This window comes from Triticum urartu, chromosome 4A, assembly GCF_056163025.1.
Source record: "Triticum urartu cultivar PI428250 chromosome 4A, HENAU_Tu73, whole genome shotgun sequence".
NCBI classification, from domain to species: Eukaryota; Viridiplantae; Streptophyta; class Magnoliopsida; order Poales; family Poaceae; genus Triticum; species Triticum urartu.
Window position 1 is genome coordinate 537,962,485 of NC_141876.1, and position 22,085 is coordinate 537,984,569.

Genomic DNA, 22,085 nt, shown 5'->3' on the forward strand with positions numbered 1-22,085 from the left:
GCGCGTCGAACGGCATCGGTGGCGATGGTGGCGCTCGGGAAGCAGCGGGGAAGAGAGCAGAGGAGGAGAGGGGCGACCAGAGGGGAGGGGACTAGATGAGGTGGGTCGGGGGGTGCGTGGCGACGTCTGGCGTGAGAAGAAGGAGCGAAGCAGGCAGCTGCGTGCCAGCGTGCACGGCGTCGGGCACCGCTTCCCCTCTGCCTACTGGCAAGAGGAGGAAGACGGCTCTGCCCCTGGTGGGCTGGGCCAGAACAGGAACGGGCCGGCCAGAGGTGCCAGGTAAGTATCTCCCTCTCTGTGGTTTCTATTTATTAATGTTTTCTAATTTCTGCAATTTGTTTGGACTTGGTAATAATACTAATCCATTTTATTTAATTCTGTCAAATTTTGCAGGGACCTAAGGAATTAATCCAAAGCCCCTCACCAAAATTCAGAATTTTTGTACATATATTATATATATAGCAAATATATATCCAATGCAAATAATTACTGGATTAATTCCAAATGCCCAAAATAAATACTTATGAGCTCTTAAAAATATTGATTTGATTTTTATCTCTGTCCAATATTTTCAGAGAGCAGCATGAGCATTTTCTTGGACCCTTTTGGAGCAATTATTATCTGGGTCATTTCCAAAAATGAATTCTGAGGGTTTCACAAATCCCCATTTCAAATTTAAATGGAATTTAAACATGATACACAAATGAAGGGCTAGCCTAGGTCATACCAAAACTAGGGATGTGACAGCTACCACTCTTTCGACCTCATGGAGGGCCACGCTCACTCAATCTCTCTCTCTCTCTCTCTCTCTCCGTATGTCTCGATTGACCTTGCTCTTTCTCGGACAAAAACGATATATCACCATGTTGAGCCCAATTCGACCTATTCACATTGTATACTCTCTCACGCACATCGTCTATCTAGGTCACTCTCTCCAACCCGTCTCACTCTTTCGATCGCACGGCGACCCTATGTGATCGGTTGACCTTGCTTCCTCTCACGCACAAAATATATCTACACGTTTGTGACTAGATCATCTCTCAAGCTCTATCTTACAGCCCTCAGCCTTGCCAAAAAGCTCAATCGGACAATATCTCTCCAGAGCATATATATTTGTTCAATGAATGTCAGACCACACTCACTTTGTCTCTCTATCTATATGTCTCTCGATCGACCTCGCTTTCTCACACCGTATCTTCCACGCATTGAAGTTACTACCTCTCCATCCCTCGCGAAGCCGGAGCTATTTACATTGCGAGGAGCACTCCAGCCTTGGATTAATTTGTGCAGGCATTTATTCCGGTCGGTTTAGATTATATTTTCGTAGCATTCGGCCCACAACTACTCCAATCACCGTAGCGGGTAATTAAGCTACGGGGAGCATCTAATATGAGCACCAGGGAGCCGTTGGATTGAAGATGCAGCGGCACACACGAGGCCTGAATGTTTTATTTGCAAAAAAACGTTTGGAGAGTTAGGAAATTGCGCATAATTACAAAGACTACTCCCAAGCCATTGGATCTCACTTCCAATAGTGTAGAAACTCGTATCACCATAGTATCTAAGCTGCAGGGTGGATGTTATATTCTATGTCGCTGTCATTTTTGTTCGTAAACTTGCAAAAAACGTGTAACTCGTGCCGTTACTTGTCTAACCGCGCAAAGTGTTTGTTCAAAAAAACCATCCTACACTGAATTATCGGAACAACACACGGGGGTACCACTTGTCATTAATCAAATTTGGACCTAAAACTAACAAATCTGAAAGACGAGATTCGAACTGGCAACCTGGACTACAAAGCGTAAGTCGATAGCCTGAAAAAATGAACGGTTGTTGGCTTTGTCCCATAACCTGATTTTATACAGTAAGTGTTGAGTAGAGTAGAGGGAGTGCCTCGTCAACACGTGCATGACCGTTATCTCACTTACTGGTGGGTCCCAGGTCTGCGATCTCAATCTCTCTTCTCTCCATCGTCTAACCTTTGCACGGGCACACACGAAGAGCGGCGCTAGCTTGCCGTGGTGTTATTACAACTAAAAAAACTTGGAAAATAGAAGAATCGCCTAGAAGAAGAGATGTTGTGGCTGGTCGAGACGGAGCTAACCACATCTATCCTCCGTGCCACGTTTGCATGATGAAGCCGTGTGGCTAGTGGGGTGTTTTCAACCGACTGGCTGGGTCCCGAGGTCGAACCATAGGTACTCTACTATGTCTGATACAGTATATTTTTACACGCACATTTTTCCTCCATGCCGAGACGTGGCACACCCTACCGCGCGGTTTCGGGGTCCTCCCGGGTGGTGCACGCTGAAAGTGCGTTATATCGACTGGAGGGGGGTGAATAGGCGATTTTTATGAAAGTCTTCAAAACGTGAGAGTTATGAAGACAAACAGTGAAGATTATGCCTATTACTATGCAGCGGAAGTTAGATTACACTAGGGCAGTCATGGTCATGAATTCAATAGAGTGAAAGCGCAATGACAAACAGCCTCAGTGTAATAAGGATCAGGTAGGAAGAAGTTATGAAGCCGAACAGATCATACATTCATGTTGTGAAGACAAGAGATAAAGCAAGCATGCAATGGCTTCACAATGAATAACTGTAAATGAAGGGAAGTGAAGATGAAACCAGTGACACGTTGAAGACAATGATTTGTTGGACTAGTTCCAGTTGCTGTGACAACTGTACGTCTAGTTGGAGCGGCTAGGTATTTAAACTGAAGGACACACAGTCCCGGACACCCAGTCAAGGACACTTAGTCCAAGACACCCAGTCCTCACCGTTTTCTCCTTGAGCTAAGGTCACACAGACCTCGCCCAATCACTCTGGTAAGTCTTCAAGGTAGACTCCCAAACCTTCACAGACTTCGTTCACTGGCAATCCACAATTTCTCTTGGATGCTCAGAACGCGACGCCTAACCGTCTGGAGGATTCACAGTCCTCAAGTGTAATAAGTCTTCAAATCACATAGACACAAAGACTTAAGTGATGCCCAATTTACTCTGGCTCTGGGTGGTTAGGGCTTTTCTCCTCACTGGGAATTTTTCTTTCAAAGGCTTCGAGGTGGGTTGCTCTCAAACGACAAAAGCCGTGCACTGAAATTTGAGCAGCCAACCGTTTAAGGTAGTGGGGGGGGGGGGTGGACTATTTATAGCCACTTGGCAACCCGACCTGATCTGTCCGAAATGACCCTGGGTCACTAAGGAATTGACACGTGTACCAACGGTCGGATTTCGAACTCACACGACAACTTTACTTGGGCTACAAGTAAAGCTGACTTGTCTGACTTTGGACAAGATTTTCTCTCATAGGCTTCGCTAGAAGACATAGGATTTGAATTAGGCATCACTTCAGTCATTCTGACTGGTTCTCTTCGACCCCACTTAACAGTACGGTGGTTCCTATGACGCAACATGAATGAAATAAAACTACGAAGGATCTAGGTCTTCGAGTTTCAAAAGCTTCATAGGGAGTCTTCTCATGTCATTGTCTTCAATATGAATATCTTCATAAACCACCATTGTCTTCAATGTCTTCGTACATTTTTAGGGGTCATATCTGGTAGTAAAACTGAATCAATGAGGGACTTCTACCTGTGTTTTCCTGCAATTCTCACAAACACATTAGTCCCTCAACTAGGTTTGTCGTCAATACTCCAAAACCAACTAGGGGTGGCACTAGATGCACTTACAATCTCCCCCTTTTTGGTGATTGATGACAAACTAGTTGAAGTTTTCAACGGGGAACATAATTTGTGAAATAGTAAAGGAATTTGTCTTCATAAGTTGCAAGGGCTCCCCCTGAAGATGTGCATATAAGTAATTTGCCTTTTGAATGCAAATGCACATGGCAGGTTGTACTTGTGGAGATCCACTTCAACTTATGATGACAATCCACTATGCATGTGAAAGTATATGAAGATAATGTCATGCATAATGGAAAATGGACGTCTGCAGTAAGAGATAAGTGCGGAATTTATCATCGCATAACGGAGTGACAAGCAGGTAGCAGACGGCCATCAAGGCTAAGTGTTACAACTCAAGAAGCAAATGTAGCAAGAACGGGAGTTGTAAGCACGATGCAAAATTGTAGCAAAATATAGTGGCACCCGCCCAAAGTGACCCGCTTGAAGACTATAACCATCATATGCTTCTCCCCCTTTTGTCAGTGATGACCAAAAAGGTTTGAAGACATAGAGGTTTCTACGCGTTCCCAGGCGCAGCAGGGTCGGTGGAGTTGTTTGGCGGTGGTGCAGACGAGCTTGGTGCAGATTCGACGCGCGTTGAAGCAGGTGGAGATGATGTCGCGTCATCTTCTTCTTCAATAATACGGGCAGACACGGTGGCAGCAGAAGAAGAGAACTCTGACTCTTCAAGTGATGGTGTGCTGCGCATCACCGCTCTTCTTGGAGGCGTGGAGTCAAATTTGAAGTGCTCTGTGAAGCCATCCTCATGCAGTTCAGCTTCAGGGCACATCATGGTGAGGCCCTTCCAAGTGCGGCGACAGGTCTCGTGTGTGACAAATGCATTCTTGGTTGCCATATTTCTGAGGCGATTGACGTCTTGCATGATGCTTCTCATCTACCTCTTGAGCCAGTCGTGATGCCTATCTTGCTTTTGGTGAAGAGCCACAAGAAGCTCTCTGTCATTGAGTGCACGAGTGCGCTTCTTGGGTCTCTTTGGAGCTGTGCTGTTGGTGGCTTCAGTTGAGGCAGGGGCACGTGTGGTGCCAGCCATTGGATACACGCGAGAGAGAGCTTCAACACCTTCAATATTTTGAGTGAAGCTCTGGTGTTCTGCATTCTCAAGACTTAGTGGTTGCTTGGCCGGCTCTGGATATATTGCTTCAGCAGATGTGTCCATATCGGGCAAAAATATCCTATGATTGCGGGCTGAGGGTTGATAGGAGATTGCAGAGTGAAGCTTGATTAGCCTCATAACCCAAGGAGCATAAAACTTTAAGCCAAACAGTTCTGAAGCAGACGCAGCAAATTGACGGATGAAGAGATCCTGTGCATTGAAGCATTTGCCATGAAGAATGCAGAAGATGAGAGTCTTCATTGCACCATCAATCGTTGCATATCGAGAGTGTCCCTTGACTGGCCAGAGAGTCCGCCTTATGATGTGATATATTGTTCTGGGCAGGTACTCTAAGTCTTCAACGAAGAACCTAGTTGGATAGGGTGCATTTGTAGGAAATGGCTTCATCATTGAGAGCATCTGACTCATATCTGGCTCAGGACGTTGAAATATGCTCTCAATGGCTTCAGCATGGAGTTGGCACCCTTCTTCAAAGAATTCGCCAGGAGTGGGAAGGCCGGTAAGCTCAATTAGGTCGAAAGCATTGGCTTCATGATGGATATTGCCTGTCATCTACTCCAGGATCCATGTCTTCGGATCTCTGTTATAGGCTTTGATATGCAAAGTGGCATAGAACTGGAGCAGAAGCTCTTCGTTCCAGTGCTCTTCGTTAGTGATAAATGGCAGCAAACCCACTTGCTTGAAGCAATCCAATGCTTCTTCTAGACCAGGCAGACCTTCAACAGCTTCAACCTCAAGGCGCTTGTGAGGAAAGATGCGGCCTTGGTTGTAGAGGATGCATGAATAATAGCTGCGCTGTTGATGGCTCCAGAACCTATCTGATACAATCTGTTCCCTTGAATAAGGGTTCTTGGAGCGGTCGAAAAACATGTTATCTGCCCTGAAGCCGTTGATGTTGAAGGAAGAAGGAGCTGATGCAGGACCTGGGAACCTTGGTAGTCGTGGGATCGGCTTCTAGACCTGGGGCCTGTGCGCAATATGATAGTGGAATTGTGGTCCGGCAGCAGACTCAGGCACAGAATGTTCAGGAGCAGTAGCTTCGGTGTCTTCTGAAGCTGTTGTTGGGGAGGGCTCCACATTTGCTTCGGCGTTGTTTGTGGCAGCCTCAACATTTTCAGCTTCAGGCACGTTCTCCTTGAGAACTGCTTCTTGTTGGTGCGGGGGAGTTGGAGCTTGTGGTATTTCTGCTTGCTCTTCGGCTGATGCAGCCGGAATGTCTTCAACAGCCTGAGCCCTTGGCCCTCTGCGAAGCCTATGGAGGGTAGGCGCCGGTGGAGTTGCAGTGGGTTGGGGCTCATCTTCCTCCTGTGGGCGATCTGCCCACGACGCATCTTGTGTGATTGGCGTCAATGGACGACCAATACTGATCTGTTCGCTTGTCTCAAGCTGAGGAAGGGCTGCATCACCTTGCACATTGTCTTGGGGACCAATGTCTTCAGCAGCATTAGGGTTGGCTGCTGGAATGTCTTCAGCGTGCGGAGCCTCTATGTAACCAGGCTCATGCACAGTCATCTGACAATCTGCGTTAGGATAGCGGACGCAGAGTGGTTCAACTATCAGGGGCTCTGTGGGAGCAGCCCGAGATTTCTTGGTCTTGCGCTTCTTGATAATGGGTTCAGAAGGAGAGGCTTCAGAATGTTTTCTCTTCTTAGCCTTAGCCTCTGCAGTTCGTGTCTTCTTATGCTGTGAGGCGGTTGATTGACTCTTTGGCTTCGAGCCAGTCGTTGCAGCGGGGAAGACAATCGGAGCATCAGGTTCTGACCTTGGCGCTTCAGGTTCGGGCACAGCCGCCTTCTTTTTCTTCTTCGCGGCCATCCTGGGGTCAATGCCGGGACGCCCAAGTGCCTTGCGCTTTTCTGCCTCATTGTAGGCTTGCACGCAACGTTCAGCCAAAGTCTTCATGCGTTCTCGTGAGCCTTGAGCTTCGGCACGCGTCTTCAGGAAGTTTTCTTTCAGCTCGTGCAACATGATCTTGAAGTTTTTCACTTCTTGCACACTGAGCTTGGCCACGTGCTTCTTGAACTGAGCCTTTTCATGATCAATTTTCTGCTTCAGTTCTACAATTCGCTGGGCTATTGCAAGTTCTGAAGCGATTGCACCTTGAAAGGCACGCTGAGGCCTATGGGTAGCTGCAGATCATTGAAGCTTATGTCTGGTGTGTCAAACCATTCATCGATGAAGTTGTGGATGATGGCGACATCAAACAGAGGCAGATTGTTGAAGATTTCAGCCTCCTCCTTGCTCTTGATGAGCTGCTCAAGAGCATCATCTCCAAGATCTTCATCGCTTGAGAGATCAATGGCTTCGCAGCGCAGAATGTCAACAACTGTGAGCTCTTTGCCTGTGTGTGGCTGAGGCTTCTTGGCTTTTTGGGGCTTGGACACTCGTGATAAGCCTTGTGACTGCACACTGGCTTCAGGAGGTGCAGTTGCTAAAGGCTTCACTCTTGCGATCTTGGGAGAAGCGGCTGGCTTTGAAGCTTTTGGAGCTTTTGGCTTCTTCTGCTTTGGCTTCAGAGCAGCAGGGGCGTCATCTGACTCAGTATCTGCTGGAGGGTCATTCACAGCAGTCCCTTGGACTAGGATGCGAGTGATGAGGCCTGCAAGATTGGCATACGGCCCGATGATATTGGGATTGGCGTTGCGTGTGCCATCTGCCCTTGGTGAGGAGGGACCAGGGTTGAAGTCAAGCCCAAATTTCTTCTTGTTTATCTTCGCTGACTGTTGTGCAAACTAAAAGTTGCGCTTGAAGAGATTATCATCGCGGCACCAGAGAAGTGATGACGGATGTGCCTCAGCTGGCTATGGTCCTCTCACCATGCATGGATAGAATCCTTGAGCAATGGCTTCGTCTTTGGACTTGGGTACGAGATTTTTGTATAATACATCTCCCCACGGTCTCTTGATGGCGCACTTCTCCGCATATTCCTGAGTGACGAAGCGGTAGTGGAACCATTGCTCTGCCCAATATCTTCGAATCCATTGGATTCGTGTCTTGCGCTGACCATAGCTTTCTTCAGGATCAGTTTTGTACATCTCTGCCAATTCATCAGGCAGATCTTTGGACGTTTCACCACGTCGCTGTCTTCCTCCCTTCCTTGCTGCTGTTTCTGAAGCCATGGATAACTTGCAAGGCTTCAAGATGTTCAAAGGCTTCAAGGGCTTCCTTCTGCAAGAACTGGCTTCAGGCGAGTTGATGTGATGCTGCAAGTACTCTGCAAATGAATGCAGACTATGAGAACCGAAGGATTCTCCCACGGACATGTACCTGTGACAGCATTAAGGTGCGAGGGAAGGGGAAGAGGTCATATGCATTCTCAGAAGATTTTGAAGATAAATCGGTTTAGAAGACATTGACCTCATTATGCGAAGACATTCACTTATAGATAAGAAGTTGGTTCCAGATTTGTACGAACCCATAGATCAGTACAAGTGAGGAATCTAACTACTTTATGAAGTACAAGTGAATATACTAGGCATGTTATGAGATGCAGCGAGAGATTTAACTGGTGTGAAGAGAAACTTCTTATGGCAGAAAGTGACTGAACTGTAGGATCAAAAGAAGCTGTAAAAAGAGGTTTTATTTACCACAATTGGAACTGCTAGACAAAGTGAGATTTGAGGCCGAGCAGTTCGATCCTCCGTGCCCTAACTTGGCGACGGAAGACACCTACGGCGACGGCGGAGAGAGCGATGTCCGCTGTCGGCGTGAAAACGGCGTCGGAGAGGTTGCGGCAGTGAAGCGCTTCGTCGCCGGTGTCGTCGAGTGCTAGCGGTGGCGCTAGGGTTCGTGCGAGGGTGGAAGAAGGAGATAATGACCGCAGTGAATCGTGTATTTATAGGGATAGAGGCGGCACTGTGCTATTACGCAGGTACCCCTGGCGGTTCGCATTTGAGGCACTGCGCTATTGTGATTTGTTCCATGTCCCACGGACGCCTAAATTGTCGGGCGGTCGTTCCTTCTTCTCCGGATCTTATGTGGAGGAATGAGCATTAAAAACGGACTTTTATGGTTGTCACTATGTCTTCAGCTGACAAGGACACAGTGAAGACATTTGACAGTTTCAACAGAATGCATATGACTTGGAGAGATAGAGTTTGAGATAGAAAGCATAGAGAGGTTAGGGTCCGATCACATTCACTTAGTTCAAAAGATTCAATCCAAGAAGACATAGCTATAAGTGAATGCTGTAGAGGACAGAACATCAGTACATATATACCCATATAATCAACGCAGTGAAGATAATCATGAAGACATATTGACAATGAAACCAAACCAATTGTGAAGACATTGAGAGGTAACGCCATGAGAGAAACACTTCAAAATGGAACGTTTGGTGGTGGCGTTACCCTCCGTATAGGAAGTATTAGACCCAGATACGGCGCACAATTATCGTGGCGCTCCGAAGTCAAATTCCACATTAATGTATTCACACTTAGAATGTATGTCTTCATTGTTTGAAGATATACGCTACTTCGTGTGTTGCACATCTAAGTCATCAATATGCTTAAGTGTTAGGATGTGTGCCTGATCACAGGACATTTGAGGATTCCAAGATGTTTAGGTCACACCGTAACTTGCAAAATCTCTTCTCATCCAAGGGCTTTGTGAAGATATCTGCCAATTGCTCTTCAGTGTTGACGTGTATGATATCAATGTCTTCCTTCACAACATGATCTCTGAGAAAGTGATGACGAATTTCAATGTGCTTTGTCTTCGAGTGCTGAACTGGGTTGTTGGCAATCTTGATGGCGCTTTCATTGTCACAGTAAAGTGGCACTTGCTTCAGATGAATGCCATAATCCTTGAGTGTTTGCTTCATCCACAGAAGCTGAGCGCAGCAAGATCCAGCAGCAATGTATTCAGATTCAGCAGTGGAGAGTGATACACAGTTCTGCTTCTTTGAAGACCAACATACAAGTGATCGTCCCAGAAAGTGACATGTGCCTGATGTAGACTTGCGATCAACTTTGTCACCAGCATAATCAGCATCCGAAAATCCAACCAGATCAAACTCTGAGCCCTTTGGATACCATAATCCTAGAGTTGGGGTGTGAGCCAAATATCGAAGAATTCGCTTCACAGCTAAGTGATGCGACTCCTTTGGTGCCGCTTGAAATCGAGCACACATGCAAACACTAAGCATAATATCTGGCCTAGATGCACAAAAATAAAGCAAAGACCCAATCATGGAGCGGTATACCTTTTGATCGAACTCTTTACCATTGTCGTCGGGACCCAGATGATGCTTGGTTGGCATTGGTGTTGTGAAGCCTTTGCAGTCTTGCATACCGAACTTCTTCAGGCACTCTTTAAGATATTTCTCTTGTGATATGAAGATGCCGTTGCGTTGTTGCCGTATTTGAAGACCGAGAAAGAACTTCAGCTCCCCCATCATGGACATCTGATATTGATCTTGCATCATGTATCCAAACTCTTCACTATACTTCTGATTGGTGCAGCCGAAGATAATGTCATCCACATATATTTGGCACACAAACAGTTCACCATCATATGTCTTCGTGAAAAGAGTGGGATCCAGGGAACCAGGTATGAAGCCTTTGCTTTTCAGAAAGTACTTGAGTGTATCATACCAGGCCCTAGGGGCTTGTTTGAGGCCATACAATGCCTTGTTGAGCTTGTATACCATATCAGGATGTTTTGGATTTTCAAAGCCAGGTGGTTGTGCAACATACACTTCTTCTTCAATCTTGCCATTGAGAAAGGCACTTTTCACATCCATCTGATAGAGAAGTATGTTATGATGATTTGCATAGGCCAGTAGTATGCGTATGGCTTCAAGCCTAGCCACAGGAGCAAATGTTTCATCGAAGTCAATGCCCTCCACTTGAGTATATCCTTGAGCAACTAGACGAGCTTTGTTTCTGACAACCTGACCATGCTCATCTTGCTTGTTGCGGTATATCCATTTGGTGCCTATTATGTTGTGCTTCCGTGGATCAGGGCGCTTAACCAGTTCCCATACATTATTCAGCTCAAACTGTTGAAGCTCTTCTTGCATAGCTTGAATCCATTCAGGTTCCATGAAGGCTTCTTCAACTTTCTTGGGTTCTGATATTGAGACGAATGCGAAATGCCCACAGAAGTTTGTTAGCTGAGTTGCCCTTGAACGAGTGAGTGGACCAGGTGCATTGATGCTGTCCAGTATTTTGTCAATTTGTACTTCATTTGCAACACGAGGGTGTGTGGTGCGAAGACTTTGCTCTTGCTGATCTATGTGGTCATTTGAAGGTATATCTTCAGTCTGAGCATTGTCTTCATGTGGATCAGGGGCTGAGATGATAAGTTCTTCTTCAGGTTGAGCTTCAGAAGGTACAATTTCTCCAGTTCCCATAAGCTTGATTGATTCATTTGCTGGAACTTCATCTAGCACATTTGGCAATTGCTCTCTTTGTGATCCATTGGTTTCATCAAATCGCACATCCACTGTTTCAACCACTTTGTAGTGGAAGAGATTGAAGACTCTGTAGGAGTGTGAATCCTTTCCATATCCAAGCATGAAGCCTTCATGTGCTTTTGGTGCAAACTTTGAGGTGTGGTGTGGGTCCTTGATCCAGCATTTTGCGCCAAATACTCTGAAATAACTGACATTTGGCTTCTTGCCAGTTAGGAGTTCATAGGATGTCTTGTTCAGAAGCTTGTGAAGATAAACACGATTGATTATATGGCATGCAGTATTAATGGCTTCAGTCCAGAATTTTCTTGGAGTCTTGTATTCATCTAGCATTGTTCTGGCCATCTCAATGAGTGTTCTGTTCTTACGTTCGACGACGCCATTCTGCTGTGGCGTGTATGGAGCTGAGAATTCATGTGTGATGCCCAAGGTATCTAGATATGTATCAAGGCCAGTGTTCTTGAATTCAGTGCCATTGTCACTTCTGATGTGCTTTATCTTGGCGCCAAAATTGTTCATAGCTCGATTTGCGAAGAGTCTGAAGACATCCTGCACTTCAGTCTTGTAAAGGATTATGTGCACCCAAGTATATCTAGAATAATCATCAACAATGACAAAGCCATAGAGGCATGCAGAAGTAGTAAAAGTTGAGTAGTGAGTGGGACCGAAAAGATCCATGTGAAGCAATTCGAAGGGTTGAGTAGTGGTCATGATTGTCTTCGAAGGATGTTTTGCCCTTGTCATCTTCCCTGCTTCACAGGCACCGCATAAGTGATCTTTCTTGAACTTGACGCCTTCGATGCCTATGACGTGCTTTTTCTTCGCAAGGGTGTGGAGGTTCCTCATGCCAGCATGCCCAAGCCTTCGATGCCAAAGCCAGCATTCTGAAGCTTTTGCAAGAAGACATACTGCAAGTTGTGGTCCTGCTGAGAAATCTACCACATACAAATCACCTTTCCTATACCCTTCAAACAATAGAGATTTGTCAGATTCCATTAGCACCAGGCAGCGATATTTGCCAAACATTACAATCATATTCAAATCGCAAAGCATTGAGACAGACATTAAGTTGAAGCCAAGGGATTCAACAAGCATGAATTTATCCATGTGTTGATCCTTTGAGATTGCAACTCTACCTAGACCCAATACCTTACTTTTACCAGTGTCAGCGAATGTAATGTGGCTCTTGTTGGATGGACGTAAAGTTGAGTCCATAAGAAGGCTTCTTCTGCCAGTCATGTGATTTGTACACCCACTGTCAATAATCCATTCTGAAGACTTTGAAGTCGCTGGTATCGTACCCTACAGTGCAGTTAGGGGGATAGGCTTCACGAAGAGTGTTGTGAAGCATAAACATTGGACGAACCAGTGGGTTATGAAAACTTAGATCCAGATTAGGACTAATGGGGAGAGTAGCATGCGATTCAGGAACGAAGTACATAATGATGCCATTTGGGCATTTTATCTTGCACCCCACAAGATTTTTATGGTCCCCAGCAATAGCATCAGAAGATTTTGTTTTTGTGCTGGAGACCTTTCCCTGCAAAGGAGAGTTAAGCTTTCTTAACCACCCACATCTTCAAGGGTGGCTTAGAAGCTATAAGTCTAAGTGCAGCATCTGAGAATTTTGGCTTTGAAACCTTAGCAAACAGTCTAGCAGATGGACAATAATACTCATAGGAATAAGCAGAATAATTTTTGGTCATATGAACATGACGGTTTGATGAACCACTCTCATATTCATATGCCTGAGTATGGTTCCCCTGCAAAACATTTGCGTTAGTGCGACTCAGGTGAGTTCCCTGTTTGTATGAAGCATTTGGACCAGATGAAGCCTTTGGTCTGAGGTTTGTCTTCTTCAAGTGAGGTGTCACGAAGACATTCACAGGAAGATTTTCCAGACATGTTTTCGGAACCCAGATCTTCTTCATAGGCGGTCCATTCCTGCAGTTAGTACCAATGTACCTGGCAAACACTTTATCATTCTGATTCTTAAACAGTTTATAGTTTGCATCAAAGGATTCATCAATGATAATTGGGTTAGCACAAGTGAAGCCAGACAGATTGGATGGATCTGCTGAGGATTCCTTTGCAGCAACCCATGTGGTTTTGGGGTACTGCTCAGGTTTCCAGTAAGACCCATCTGCATTAATTTTCCTCACGAACCCAACACCCTCTTTCCTAGGGTTTCGGTTCAGAATCTGCTTCTTAAGGACATCACATAATGTCTGATGCCCTTTCAGACTTTTGTACATCCCTGTTTCAAGCAATGTCTTCAACCTAGCATTCTCATCAGCAATAGCAATGGTATCCTCAGCAGAGGGGTTAGTTACCACGTCAACAGTTGAAGATATTGAAACGGTAGTAGCAGTGGAACATTCAGCAACAGAAGCAGCATTATCACGCTCAATGCATTTAAGACATGGTGGTTCAAATCCTTCCTGAGCGAGACTGATCTGTTCAGCGCGAAGTGACTCGTTTTCCTTTTGAAGATCTTCATGAGCCACCCTCAATTTCTCAAGTTCTTGCTTCCTTTGAAGATAATCATAGGAAAGCTTTTCATGAGTTGTTGAAAGAGTATCATGACGATCTTCAAGTTCCTGATACTTAACGTGAAGGTTTTTTATGTCTTCAATTAAGGATTCAGATCGAGTCATTTCAGCACCCAACAGATCATCGCTTCTGTCTAACAATTTTTGAATATGTTCCATTGCTTTCTGTTGTTCAGTTGCAATTTTAGCAAGTGTTTTGTAGCTAGGTTTTGAATCACATTCAGAGTCATCGTCACTAGATGTTTCATAGCGAGTTGTGCGTGTGTTTACCTTGGCACCACATGCCATGAAGCAGTAGGTAGGAGTGGAGTCGTTCTTGTCATTTGCGTCGGTGTCGGTGATGCAGTCATTGTCTTCAGTATTGAAGATGGACTTGGCGACGTATGCTGTAGCCAGACTCGCAATGCCAGAATCAGACTCCTCCTCAGACTCCACCTCTGCCTCCTCAGATGCGGACTCCTCCTCTGAATCCATCTCCTTTCCAACAAATGCACGTGCCTTGCCAGATGAGCTCTTCTTGTGTGATGAAGACCTTGATGAAGTTTTGGAAGAAGACTTTGAGTATTTCTTCTTCTTCTTGTCGTCAGAGTCATATTCCTTGCTCTTCTTCTTCCTTCTGTTCTCATTGTCCCACTGTGGACACTCAGAGATGAAGTGCCCAGTTTTCTTGCACTTGTGACATGTTTTCTTCTTGTAGTCATGAGCAGAAGCTTCATCATTCCTTGAGCTTGATCGTGAAGATTTTCTGAAGCCTTTCTTCTTGGTGAATTTTTGAAACTTCTTCACTAGCATTGCAAGTTCTCTTCCAATGTCTTCAGGATCATCAGAACTGCAGTCAGATTCTTCTTCAGATGAGGAGACAGCTTTTGCCTTCAAGGCACGAGTTCGCCCATAGTTTGGGCCGTAGATATCTCTTTTCTCAGAAAGCTGAAACTCATGTGTGTTGAGCCTCTCAAGTATGTCAGACGGATCGAGTGTCTTGAAATCAGGACGTTCTTGAATCATCAGGGCCAGAGTGTCAAACGAACTATCAAGTGATCTCAGCAGCGTCTTGACGATTTCATGTTTGGTGATCTCAGTAGCGCCGAGGGCTTGAAGCTCATTTGTGATGTCAGTGAGCCGATCAAAGGTGTGCTGGACATTCTCATTGTCATTTCGTTTGAAGCGGTTGAAGAGATTGCGAAGGACACTGATTCTTTGATCTCTCTGGGTTGATATGCCTTCATTAACTTTGGAGAGCCAATCCCAGACCAGTTTGGATGTCTTCAAGGCACTCACACGGCCATACTGTCCTTTGGTCAGATGACCACAGATGATATTCTTGGCAGTAGAGTCCAGTTGAACGAACTTCTTGACATCAGCAGCAGTGACACCTTCTCCAGCCTTGGGAACGCTGTTTTCGACGACATACCATAGGTCGACGTCAATGGCTTCAAGATGCATGCGCATCTTATTCTTCCAGTAGGGATATTCAGTTCCATCGAAGAAGGGACAAGCAGCGGAGACTTTGATTATCCCTGCAGTCGACATAGCTAAAACTCCAGGTGGTTAAACCGAATCACACAGAACAAGGGAGCACCAAGCTCTGATACCAATTGAAAGTGCGTTATATCGACTAGAGGGGGGGTGAATAGGCGATTTTTATGAAAGTCTTCAAAACGTGAGAGTTATGAAGACAAACAGTGAAGATTATGCCTATTACTATGCAGCGGAAGTTAGATTACACTAGGGCAGTCATGGTCATGAATTCAATAGAGTGAAAGCGCAATGACAAACAGCCTCAGTGTAATAAGGATCAGGTAGGAAGAAGTTATGAAGCCGAACAGATCATACATTTATGTTGTGAAGACAAGAGATAAAGCAAGCATGCAATGGCTTCACAATGAATAACTGTAAATGAAGGGAAGTGAAGATGAAACCAGTGACACGTTGAAGACAATGATTTGTTGGACCAGTTCCAGTTGCTGTGACAACTGTACGTCTGGTTGGAGCGGCTAGGTATTTAAACCGAAGGACACACAGTCCCGGACACCCAGTCAAGGACACTTAGTCCAAGACACCCAGTCCTCACCGTTTTCTCCTTGAGCTAAGGTCACACAGACCTCGCCCAATCACTCTGGTAAGTCTTCAAGGTAGACTCCCAAACCTTCACAGACTTCGTTCACTGGCAATCCACAATTTCTCTTGGATGCTCAGAATGCGACGCCTAACCGTCTGGAGGATGCACAGTCCTCAAGTGTAATAAGTCTTCAAATCACACAGACACGAAGACTTGAGTGATGCCCAATTTACTCTGGCTCTGGGTGGTTAGGGCTTTTCTCCTCACTGGGAATTTTTCTTTCAAAGGCTTCGAGGTGGGTTGCTCTCAAACGACAAAAGCCGTGCACTGAAATTTGAGCAGCCAACCGTTTAAGGTTGTGGGGGGGGGTGGACTATTTATAGCCACTTGGCAACCCGACCTGATCTGTCCGAAATGACCCTGGGTCACTAAGGAATTGACACGTGTACCAACGGTCGGATTTTGAACTCACACGGCAACTTTACTTGGGCTACAAGTAAAGCTGACTTGTCTGACTCTGGACAAGATTTTCTCTCATAGGCTTCGCTAGAAGACATAGGATTTGAATTAGGCATCACTTCAGTCATTCTGACTGGTTCTCTTCGACCCCACTTAACAGTACGGTGGTTCCTTTGACGCAACATGAATGAAATAAAACTACGAAGGTTCTAGGTCTTCGAGTTTCAAAAGCTTCATAGGGAGTCTTCTCATGTCATTGTCTTCAATATGAATATCTTCATAAACCACCATTGTCTTCAATGTCTTCATACATTTTTAGGGGTCATCTCTGGTAGTAAAACCGAATCAATGAGGGACTTCTACCTGTGTTTTCCTGCAATTCTCACAAACACATTAGTCCCTCAACTAGGTTTGTCGTCAATACTCCAAAACCAACTAGGGGTGGCACTAGATGCACTTACACACGCATATATTCTTCCTGATGTGGGACGCCCTACCGCGCATTTTCTGGGTCCTCCTCGGTCGTAGCGCCGAAGCAAGTAAATGAGTCGTCAAATAACGAAAGACCACCTTTCCCCCTGAGTACATCAGTGAAGCACGATGTCTAGCTAGTTGGGCTAGTTCGACCGATTAGCTAGGCCGCCGCCACATTTGTTTTTTCACCCCTTTTTTATCTACTTGCCGGCAGGTAAATTTAAATATCCACCACGGCGTTGCTCTGATGTTTGGGTGTGGCAAGATTTTTAATTTTTTGATTGACGGGAGCAGGCGCGGCAAGATTTTTAATTTTTTGATTGACGGGAGCAGGCGCGGCAGCAATTAGTCATGATGACTCTGCCTGTACCCACTACTCCCTGATGTGAGAAGTCGTTGACTGTTGTTTTACCGTGGTGAAAACCAAAAGATTCCCCGCTCCCTCCGCCTTCCCGTAGATTGCCTTGCCTTTCAGTCGTTTTGCCCCCTTTGCTTCCTCTGCCCATTGCTTCTACCTGGTGCCATGGTGGCGCAGCAGATCACGGAGTCTGAGGTGAGGCTCCTGACACGGGAGCTCCATGCCAAGGATGCGGAGCTCAGGGCCAAGGACGTGGAGCTCCATGAGCTCAAGGAGAGGAGTGCCATGCTCCTCCGTTATGTGCAGGAGTTCACGGAGCTTCAAAAGCGGCAGGCATCCACCACAAAGATGCTCGAGGTGTCGGTGGCGTTGCTGCAGAAAGCGGGAGATACGATAGGCCGTCAGGGGAGCCGTCTGGAGCGCGAGCGGGCCGATCGTTACGAGGTCCAGGATCACCTCAGTCACTTGGTGAACCAAGTTTCCACGCACGTGTTGCGGCTGCGATGCCTACTGTCGTGCCAGCGCGACGATGTCGGCCGTCGGGCTAAACCCTCTGCATGGGCATGTCCATGTCTTGGCGCAACATGACCATTGGATCAAACTCAGACGGTGCAGATCGGTCACTGTAGCACAAAGCGTGTGGGTGTGTTTGGTTGCATTCTCATCTCAATATAGTTGTTTCCTCTTCGTGTATTTTTGTCAACCTACTAGTGTGGACTCATGCACCCTTCATGCACTCTGCCAAACACCCAAAAGAGGGTCGAGAAGGGAACTTTTGCTCCCATCCCGTGCACCCTTCATACACCTTGCCTAACACTATTCGTGCTTCATGCGGTTCATGTTTCGTGGAGTTTTGTAGCACCGTACTCTCCGTGCGCTGTGGACCTAGTTCTGTTAACATTGATCTCACCGTCCATTCTTGACGGGACAGTCAAAAAAGTGGTACTATGTTACATATAGTAGTTGACATGCGCACAACATCATTTGTTATCGTCATCTCTTACTACACTAGCAACAAGATTGTGTAGTACTGACGTATGAACCACTGCACATGCCTAGTAGTAGGAGCACTTTGTATGTTCAAGTGGCTGCCGTGTTTCGCACTCCTCTATCGTAAGAGTGGAAACGCTTGCTGTAATCATTTTTTTCTTCTGAAAAACAATGGACACGCTCTACCGTGCGGATCCTCCTCCATCCATGCACTAAATTACTCACTTTCGCCGACGTGTGGGATAGCCAGCATCGGGGTCCACCAGCCATGCACTAAATTACTCCGTAGTAGAGTGACAGTAGACTACCCCGATCGAAGCGCCGCAGTAATGCCCAATGAGCCGTCAAATCACAAAACCCCCTCCTTTCCAGCAGTAAGTTGGACGGACGAAGCAACCATCATTTCACTCTTCTCTCTCAGCTTCTTCTCTACCCAACCCTCACTTCTGCCTCATCTTTTTCCTCATTTCTTCAAGAAAACCCCGACCTGCTTCTACCATTGTTCTTCCCTCCCAAAGAAGGAAAGGTGAGCGCATCAATGATGTTGATTCTGGCCAAGGCTCGGTCTTGCAACCCCGAGACTGATCCTATAACTCCCTCTCTTTTCTTCTTTTGGGTTTGTGATTATGGTTTCTTTTCTTTTATTTCTATTTGACAGTTTCTTGATGTATGCTGGAGCACTGGCTGAAGTGATGTCTATGGCTCCGGCCAAAACCGTCGAGGCCCATGGTACGAAGAAGCGCAAGCACCCTGCCGAGACTACCGCAGACAAGCTCAAAGCCATCGCCCTGTCCAAGCCCCGCTCTCCGGGATCCCTCATTAAGAAAGTCCAGGTAATATCTCTTCTTGACGATCTTTTTCTCGATCTTGATCGTGTTTTTTCATCTAACACGCAGTACTAGTACTAGTAGTACAAATTTCTGGGTGATCTTGCATGTGATTTTTGTGTGCCAAATGACGGTTCTAAATTCCTCTTTTGACCAAAACATGTGAGAGGTTGACACTGATTTCTTATAGATTACTTTTAACTAGTACTTTCTGAACATCAATGGTACCTTTTAAGAGGGTATATTTGCCTCAGTAACTTGTGTTATGGATATTGCATGTAATCCCTCAGCTCTCATGCCTTTGAAGACATGTTCTAGTGTCTTCGTTCACTCATTTCTGTGCGTATATGTAGTCATATATGGAGTATAATATTGAAAATCATCTTATATTTCTAAATGGAGGTAGTAATAAAATATGGTTTCTGTTTGAATTAGAACCAGGTCCGCGGCGGAGATGAAGTTCTCAAAGTCATGCCGTGTGAACTGGAAGACCTGATGATGAGTTCTACTATTGAACTATCCAGCTGTTGTGTCCTTGTCGCCACGTGTCCTGAACTAGTGTTTTCCTGTAGCATTGTTGTTAGGCGTGTTCTCGAGGTTGTACTTGACCACAACAATTTCCTGGTTGTGCCTTCGATTACGAAGGGTGTGGTTCTTGTAAAGCTTCCCAACAAATCTGATGCGGCATGTCTTCATCATCATGTTTATGAGTGGAAAGACCACTCTGTTAGGTTCTCCAAGGTTGACAAGATGGTGATGGTGCATGTAGACATCTCACACGAAGTCCATGGCCTAGTCAGTTATGCGGGGTCCATCCCGTAGGTCGGTGGCAAAAATAGTCTGTAGAGTTTAGTTAGTGCAACTTTGCTTGTCTGTAGTAAGTACTATTGTTCAGTACTTGATTTGTGTTTGTGAACCCTGTATTGTTTATTAGTACTGCCGCTTTTGGTGTGTGGTCAGTCCTGAGAACGGTCTATGTTAATGTCTGTCCACTCAATTCAGTCTGTATTTTTTGAAGTATCCATATCATATTTTTAATGAGGATGGTCTATCAATTATGGTTACACTCCAATATCTGTATGCATTGCAGGGTTTATTGCACCCACCAGGATTTCCAGCCACATGGATGTTCGGTCCATATGATTTGTCACGGCCTTTAGACTGTCCTGCTTGTGGGAGTAGGCGGGGCCCCTGCATGCCACGCGTAGTTGAACGATCAATCTTCTGTTTAGTACTTCAACATAGTGATTTCCTGGTAAGGATTCACTCGTGTCACATCAAGTAAATCTTATTGATTTACTGTCTAAATCTTGTTGATTTAATGTCATGTTTTCTTTCTTTTCCTGCAATTTTACGATGCATGTTTTGCCATGTGACATTCATCACAGAATAAACCGTTTGGTTTGCTCTAGGATGGCTATTTTTGCAGGTTTCACTTCTTATGTCGTGTCAGTAACGAAGGCACTGTCCATCACTTATATTACTGGAAAAAATTGGATCAGTCTGTTGTCTGAGTACAAGCTGAATCCCTATGATGAACTACAATTTGGTTTAACAAAAACGCCACAATTAGTCCTTCTCGCGTTTAAAAGAAATGAAGAAAAAGACTGGATCACTGTCACGGATCCTAGTCAAGTTAGAAAGCTAATCATAGCAGACCAGACACGATCGCCGCTGTCTCACACAGATCGAGCACCGACAGTTGCTCTAGCACTAACAACGGCAGCAGCTCAGTCTGATCCAGCTGAGGATTGGGCACCGACCGCGTCAGCGGATCAGTCTGATCTACCGGAGGATCGGGCATCGACACTGGCACCTGCTCCGACACCGGCACCAGCTCTACAAGGAGTACCATCTCCGGCAGTAGCAACGGCTTCGGCACCTGCACCAACACTTGCACTTGCATCTGCTCCGGCCCGTGTAGTTGCACCGGCAATAGACTGGGCTGCAGTTCGCACTTCATATACCAAAGTCCTTACAAAAACCGACATGTCCACCTTCTTGGTAAGCATTGGCCGCCCAAGTGCTTCATTCTTTTTTCTTTCCATGTTGTTTCACATGATTCACTGTGTTGATCTAACTGTTTGGGTATGTCTTCTTGTTTGCAAACAGAGAATTCCTAGAGCAACGAGGGAGTCGTTCAACAATCCGGGCGATCGCGGCCAAGTTTCTCTTACCATGCGCAGCCTTGGTGTGAATGAACCTGCTCAATATATCGTAAGTACAAAGGATGGTCGCATGATGATTGATGCTAAAGGATGGTCAAGGTTCAAATCTAAATCATATCTTGCGGTAGGAGATGATGTCAAAATCGAACTTTCTCGGCAAGGAGAGCTGGTCCAAATCAACTTTGAAATTCAACAGTAGCAGCACGCAACTACCTAACTGATCTATCCTCCGAGAGATTTTGATGTAATAATCTGGCATGGTGAAACAAGTGTCGTATGTGTATAAGTAGTATGATAGTATTATTTATCACATGGTATATCGTTGATAGAATTGCAACTCTGATTGCTGGTTAGGAACTGTCGTTCGATTTCATTCCAACAGCTGTCGTGCTTTATTCAATTTTGTGTATTCGCCTTGCGACAGCATCTAAAACCAGCGCCGTACCGATCGCTTGCAATATGAAAAGCGCTGAGGTAGAACACATGGGCCCCCAAACATGCAGGGTCGGCCTGCGGCCCAAAGTCCAGAACCTGGTTTCGAGAAGCACTAGCTCAGTGCAGAAGTGGCGTACTCCTCCTGCTGTGGATTGGGCGAAGATGAATGTTGATGCTGTGTTATCTCGCAATGGTGAAAGGAGAGCCCTGGCAGTTGTGAGCCGGGATCATACAGGCTTCTTCCTTGGAGCATCGGCACTGGTGTGCGAAAGTGTTACTGATCTAGAGATCCTAGAGGCAATGGCATGTTGCAAGGGGCTATCTCTGGCTCTTGACTTAAACCTGCAACAAGTTCAGATTAGCATCGATTGTTCAGCAACAGTCAAGCATATCGGAGAGGCATACTTGGGGCCCAGCAAAGTTATTAAGGACGAGATCAAGATGAAGAAGAATATGTTCCAAACCAAGTAGATCATACATGAAAAACGCGAGTGTAATGTTGAAGCGCATGTGCTCGCAAAAGCTG